The sequence below is a fragment of the Azolla caroliniana genome, unplaced genomic scaffold (genome assembly GCF_043228905.1).
Source record: "Azolla caroliniana isolate FFs.n. ecotype wild unplaced genomic scaffold, voAzoCaro1.0.p SCAF_31, whole genome shotgun sequence".
Classification (NCBI taxonomy): domain Eukaryota; kingdom Viridiplantae; phylum Streptophyta; class Polypodiopsida; order Salviniales; family Salviniaceae; genus Azolla; species Azolla caroliniana.
The window spans coordinates 276,297-283,834 of record NW_028230466.1 but is presented as its reverse complement, the minus strand read 5'-3'; positions in this window follow the sequence as shown (position 1 = coordinate 283,834).

The window sequence follows — 7,538 nt, the reverse complement described above, 5'->3', positions numbered from 1 at the left end:
CTCCTCCTGACTTTCACCAAAATCATCTAGGAGTTGTGCGAGTTCTTCAGAGTGTTGGTCTGCTAGCACGCAATAGTCTTGCGCTAGGTCCTCTCGTACGGTCGCAATGCTCTCCTCATTTAGCTTATAAAACCCTCGGCCGTCTTTTCGCCGGTTCTCCCAGTCCGCACGATACGTGTGCAATTCCGCGGCTTGGGTTGCCCACGCCATCCATCCTTTGTCCAGTGCCGTTTTCAATTGCGCTGTGAACCTTTCCCGGTTGGTTTGGAGAAGGATGCGCACGTTATTCGTGATGGCCTGGTAGCGGTTGCGTGCGTCTTCCATTGACTTCTGGAGATTTGCGATTTCCTGCTGTTTAACGGCTGTCGCTTCCTCATATGTGGCCTTCAGGCCCGCCCACAGCTGGGATTTCTTTGCATGCTATTCTTCTAATTTCCCCATTTCATTGTTTAGGCGGATTTCGAGTTGATGCCTTCTGTCTTGTTCGACCACCAACTGCTCATCGAACCATACCTTCTTTTTTTCTAAGAAGGCCTGAAGTTCCGCTGTTGCTGCCTCTGATTTCTTCGCGTCCTCTCGTAATTGTTGTCCAGAGGACAGAAATATAGAATTAGGAAATTAGCAAACGGCGGTAGTGTAACCGAGTAGGAAAGAACGCCAGCGAGCGCCGAGTCCGAGTATCACGGGCCACCGACGGCTCAGCTATGTATTAGGGAAAACATATTTAAACGAGGTCCAGTACCTCAGAGCGAGGGCAGAAAATATAGGCGGAAGCACTAGCTTAGTCCATCGTAACTAGATAGGCCGTGTTTTGTAATCCTTTTTCTGTCGCAGTAATATATCTAATTTGTGCCGATTTTGCTCCATGTGTCTGTGCTTTGGTTCATACTTATGATTTTAGCGCTGCCCACGCATATTAAGATCTTGCTAGTGTTTTATCTCTGATCATTTTCTCCCTCATGACGCCTCTGTTACGAGCCTTCACGTACCACACCCTTGAATACCGATAGCCGTAGGTCTATCGAAGGTGTTCACCCAAAGGAACGGGTAACAGTAATTGGGCGTTGTCGTCTTTTGTCCGGATGTGTTGGGCTACCTCCGTAGCTAGTTTCTCTTCAAGAGTTTTTATGGCCTTCCGTCCGTTAGCCCGTATCTCCTTTTCTTTGTCGGAGGATTGGCGTAGTTCTGCTCGAAGACGGTCAATTTCAGATTCTGCTAGCTGCACGACCCTTTTTGCTTTTGAGGCGATGGCGGTCTGAGCCTCAATTTCTTCTTTTAGAGCATTAATAACGTGGTTCGGTGGCGGGGTTTCGTGTTGCGCCGTAGTTGCGTGAGCTTCCAACTCCGCGATGCGTGCGTTGGCCTTTTGTAGTTCGACTTCGGTCAGTTTAACCTTCTTCCAGACATTCTTATTTTTTATGGCCATCTCCTTGGCGCCTGTGCTGACCTTTGCCAGTTCTTGATGGACTTCGACTAGGGCCGTGTTTAAGGGTGGTATCTCCATCCCTACTCGCCGTACCTCGGCGTTCCTATGTCTGCCGACCCTGGCTAGCTGGTCCTCATCGTCGCTCTCCGTTGTTTGTGTTAGGGCGCGCTCTATCATCTGACGTTCCGCATGCTCCTCGGCCATTCGTTGGGCGGCTTTGACCTGTTGTGTTGCCAGGAACTTCATGAGGTCGAAAGAGGTACCGAACTACAAGAGGGCGCTGAATTCGTTGGGCCGTATCCGAGATATCCGGATATGCCAGAACCTCACTTTCTGCCGTCAATACGGCTTTCCCTTGTTGGGATTGAGTCGTAATAATTGGCTGCAGCTCCCGGATGATTTCGAAGGTGGTATTCGGCTCTGTTGTTGCGGAGCCTTCACCTTCGGTCGGTGCCTCCGGAGCCGTGGGAGCGTTGTTTACCAACCCCCGCCCATCTTTCCTGTCCAATCTGCGTCGTTTTGGTCTAGGGCTTTCCTGCCATGCTTCGGTGTTTGGTTCTAGGGCTGCTTCCATGGGGCGTCTCGGCTGTTCCTCCTGCGTCGCCCGTGTGTCCGGCTGGTCGGTAGGAGGTGTTGTCCTTGGGCCTAGCTGGGCCGGTTGGGGTTCCTCCTCCCACTCTGGGGCCGCTAACTTCACTAACCTGCGTTTCGCGGATCGGGGCGGGGCCGTGGGTTGGTTGGGCTGCGGTGCTGGCAGGCCTCGGGGTGGAAACAATACCGTAAGGTATTGTTGGATGATTGGCCTGAGCTTTTTGCCTGCTTGGTACGCATGCAAGCCTTCCCTTAATGCCGGCCCTGTGATGACCCCCCAGTCGACTGTACGCCCTTCAAAGGTGTCGATAATGATGCCCGCCTTCTGCTTAGGCATCCCGTATGCGTTGACATGGACGTAGCCGACTTCCAGTAGGAACTTGGCAACTTCACGGAAGAAGGGATCCGGAATCTGTTTTGTTCTATAGGCCTTGGCGGAGGATGAATATGGGTCAAAATACCGCTGCAGCGCCTCTGCAGGAGGTATTTTGAAATGTCTTTCGCCTAGTGAGGATAGGTCTAACTTCTTCCGAATGGAAGAGTTGGTGACCGTGTCGATGTTAAGCTGCCTGGTGATGTCCATGGCGTTCGGGTGCGGAGGTGCTTCTGCGGCCCGAATGTAACCATCCAGGCGTTTCTCCACGAGCCATCGGCGTAGGGCAGTAGAGATGAAGATCGACATCGCCAGAGTAGGTTCGTGGAGAGGAGACGGGTAGTAGTGGTGAGTTGGAGCTCTGAGATAGGATGGGGAAGAAGGTGAGGAGGAGGAGCGATGGGAGCGCTGATAGCTAGAAGATGGGTTTTTGCTTTGTGCAGAAAATCTTCTGTTTCCTTCTTTTTGTGGCTTAGGGTTCATTGGGCGGTGAGCCATCGTGGTGCCGCGTGTTCTTGAACTAGGAGTTTGTGCATGCCTTTAGTCGTTTTAATAGTCACTATCTTCTCTCTTTTTTTTTTTTTTCGTAACGGTTATTTACAACCTATTTTTACATTATAGTACAAATGGGACTGTCCATATTACACTGCGGGTTCTCCGGCTTTGTCCCGTTCGGCGGTGAATGGGTTAGGTGGAGTAGGGCCCAGGTAAGGTTTGAGCCGAAACCCATTCACTTTTTGCCGTACTATTTCTCCAGCCAGCGTTCCTAGTTGGAATGTGCCCTGTTCCGCTCCAATTATCTAGTATGGGCCGGTCCAGCGGAAACGTAACTTCCCTGGCATATGGCCCATGCGCATTTGAAAAACTAGCACCGCTCGGCCCACGGCGAACTCCTTTTCCCTTGCACTCTGATGTCGATCGACAAACGCTTTATGCCGTCGCTGTTCTTGTTCCAACAAAACCATGCTGTGGACACGTTTTTCCCCTAGTTCGAGGAGTTGGTAGAGTCGTTCCTCCTCCGACTTGGCTTCTGATAATCGGTTCCGTACCTGAATGCGCAAACTAGGTACCCGAAATTTGACCGGCATCATAGCCTCTAGTCCAAACGCTAGCCGGAACGGTGTTGACTGTATGCTTGTTTTGTAACTAGTTCTGTACGCCCATAACGCACTCTAGAGTTTGATATCCCAGTCAGTTCTATTTTCATTGATGATTTTCTTCAAAATGGTCTGTAAAGTTTTGTTCGTGGATTCCGTTAATCCATTCGCTTGCGGGTAGTATGGTGTGCTCTTCTTGTGGACTACTGCGTAATGCTGTGTTAGTTCCCGAACCACCATGTTGAGGAAGTGGCTCCCCTGGTCACTGATAAGCTCAATCGGACAGCCGAACCGGCACCAGATGTGCTCGTAAAGAAATTTGGCTGTGACGGCCGCCGTATTTTCACATAGTGCCTTTGCTTCTACCCATTTGGTACAGTAATCCGTGGCTACCAATATGTATTTGTTGCCCGTACGGGCCGCTGCTGGTGTGAAGGGCCCCACAAAATCCAATCCCCACTTTTGGAAGGGGTCTAGCGGTAATACGGGCTGGTGTGGCATCCTTGCGTCTTCCGCGGGCTGACCCATCCGCTGGCACAAATCACACTTTCTACAATACTCGGATGTGTCCTTCTGCGTTGTTGGCCACCATAAGCCTGCCTGCCATACTTTGCGGGCTGTCACGTTGCCCGCGTAATGGTCGCCGACCGTGCCGCAGTGTGCCTCCCGTAAAACTACTGCTTTCTCATCCTGACGGACTCTACGTCGCCAAATGCCGTCACTTCCTTTGTGATATAAATTTCCTTCGACAAGGCAGAAGTGACGGCTTCTGACGGCTAGTCGTTTCTTCTCGTCTGTGCGTAATTGTGGTGGAGGTAGTCCTGTAGTTAAAAAGTACGTCATTTCCATAAGCCATCGGTCCGGAAAGGTGGATTCCATTTTTTCTGCAAGTGTCGCTACTCGCCAAATGTCAACGTCCGGAAAATCGACGTCGTCTTTCTGTACTGTTTCTCTGTTCTCAAGTCTGCTCAAAAAATCCGCCACTGCGTGTTGCGTCCCTGGCCGGTACTGAATTACGAACTCGAATTCCTGGAGCAGCAGCATCCACCGCGCCAATTTCCCTGTCAGGGCTTGTTTCTCCACCAAATACAATAATGCCGAATGATCCACGTGGAACGTGAATTTCCGTCCTAGTAAATAATGTCGGAATTTATTGATGCTATAGATCATCCCTAGCGCCTCCCGCTCTGTTGTGGAATAGTTACGCTCTGCTGCTAACAATTTACGACTTGCGTAGTATACTGGCCTGTACCAGTTTGGTTTGGTGAGTTGCATTAGCGCGCTTCCTATTGCTATGTCCGAGGCGTCGACGAACACGTGGAATGGCTTCGCCCAAACTAGAGGTTGTACGATGGGGGCATGTGTGAGCATTATCTTAAGTGCCTCATAGGCCTTATCCTCTGTTGCAGTCCATTGGAAAGGAGTCCGATGTACGACAACGTGTAGTGGCGTGGCGAAGTCCGCCAAATACCGTATCATCCGACTATGCCACCGTATTTGGCCCAAAAATCATCCAAGTGATTTGGCATTTGTCGGAGTTTTAGCTTGCGTAATAGCGGAGATCTTGTTTGGGTCGACCGCTATTCCTTCTTTGCTGACAATGTGGCCTAGGAGAGTCCCGTTGGTCACGCCGAAGGCACATTTCGCGGGATTCAGGCTCAAGCATGCGGTGCGGCAACGTTCCAAGCACAGACGTAAGTGCGAAAAATGGTCTTTTGTTTGCCCATATACCGCAAAATCGTCTAAAAAGACTTGCATGAACGGCGGAATGTATTCCCCAAAGATCTCCGTAATCATTCGTTGAAATGTTGCCGGCGCTGTCTTTAGCCCGAACATCACGACGACCGCCACATAGACTCCCCAGTCCGTGACAAACGCCGTCTTCACCTGGTCCTCGGGGTGCATGCGTACTTGGTTATAGCCACTGAAGCCATCTAAAAAACTGTACATCTCATGGCCTGCGACGGCGTCCAGCACGCTATCGGTGAAGGGTAAGGGAAATGCGTCCGTAATGGTTACGACGTTTAATTTTCGATAATCTACACATACCCATATTTTGCCATTTTTCTTTGGGACAACCACTATCGGGCTTAGCCATGTCTCTTGTTTAATTGGCCGTATGAACCCCGCCCTCAGCAACTTGTCAATTTCTTCTTTCACGCGGGTTGCGTAATTGGGGTTCATGCGGTAGCGGCGCTGTTGGATAGGTTTCGCATCAGTTGCTAAATTGATCTTATGCTGATAGAACTTGGGATCTAACCCCTTCATGTCCACGTGAGCCCAAGCGAACACATCTTTATATTCCGGGAGTAGTTCGATCATTGTGATTCTTTGGTTCGGCGTCAATTCCTTTGCTATGGAGAGGAACTGAGGTTCCAATTCCGTACCCACATTCACTTCGTCGAGAGCAGAAGCGGTGACTCGTCGTGAAATCTCCATTTCCCTTTTGAATGCCACCTGTGCTCTGTTGAGTTCCAATATGGACTCTGGGTTTGGTTCGTACGGCTCTTCGTGCGGGACAATGGCCGTAGTATATTCTGCCGCAGTTGCGATGACATCTATTTCGAAGAGCGGAATAATCCGAGGATGTTCGTCAAGGTACGCTTCCAATTCGGCATCCTCCACCCCAGCCAACATATTTGTGTCTTCCGCGTATAACGGTGTTATACCCTTAGGTTGTAGCCGTCTTCCCTTATACGCGGAGGAATTACAGAGGTTCTCTCCTTACACAGTACACTTAAACCCTGTTCGTTGTTCCACACCCACCTTGGGGTCTAGGTCGAAGGACTGGCCACGGACCGTGTTCCTAAGAGGCAACACTCATTTTGCATGGGTGTGTAGGAAACAATCTTTTGGTGTCGGATCCCTTTTCCGGACAGGTACCGTTTGAAGGCTCTAGAGGTGTACTCACCTCCGTTGTCGGATCGGAGTGTCTTCACTCTGTATCTCGACCGGTTCTCCACTTCAAATATCCATCGAGTGAAGACCTCGAGCGCTTAATCTTTGGACTTGATGGAGTATGCCTAAACTTTCCGTGTATAGTCATCTACGAATGTGATGAAGTACCGGGAGCCTCCTAGTGATCACTCTGGCATGGGCCCACATATGTTTGTGTGCACGAGCTCTAGGGGTTGTCGTACCATTGTCGTAGTGTGAATCACACACTACGTGAAATATGTAAAATACTATATCCGATGTAAAGTACGTATAATAAATAACGTAAAATATTAAAAATATTTATTACGTGCATAGGGCAAAATTTGAACCTTGTACATCCACATAGACAAACCCCAACCTTACCATTGTACTAACTTATCCTAAGTGTTTTAAATTTAGATTTAATACGTATAAGACCTTTATTTACGTCTACCTTTATTAAAAGGTAAGTCATGCATTTTTTTTAGAATGCGTGACTACTTTATTTATAAGAAAAATGTACACCAATTAAAAATGACTCGTGCACATCTAACGAGCATGAGCACTATATTTAGGAAATAAAAGCATAGTGTAAAAAGGCAACTCATGCACATTTAGTGTGCATGAACACTTTAGAAAAAGCATGAAGCTATGCTTAGCCTCTGCCATCCTTATATAAGGAGGAGAGAAAGATGTATGGGGGGTTGTTGCTTATTTTACAAGGGTGGATTGATATAATATAATCATGGGATTCACGAATTTGCTAACTATTTTTTCTCTCTTAATTTGAGTACTTACTAATACACTATACTTGTGGGATTCACGAGTTTTTCATATCTTTCTTTCTTACAACATATTTCATATTCTTCATTGCCTTAGAATTTTCTTTTCTCCTAGTTGAAAACCTCAATGGTTCCCACCCGACTCACGCAACGATCCGACGCCGAAAGGCATGAGACAAGTGGTGAACTCGACATGAAGAGGGGTGGTAAGGAGATGGAGAATCAACAAGAAGCGATGAATATGATGATGATGATGATTAAGTGGATGCAAGAAGAGCAATGCACAATGTAGGAGATGAAATCGGCAGTAGCGCGGCTTGTGCAAAGAAACGGGGAATTCAACGAAAAGGATG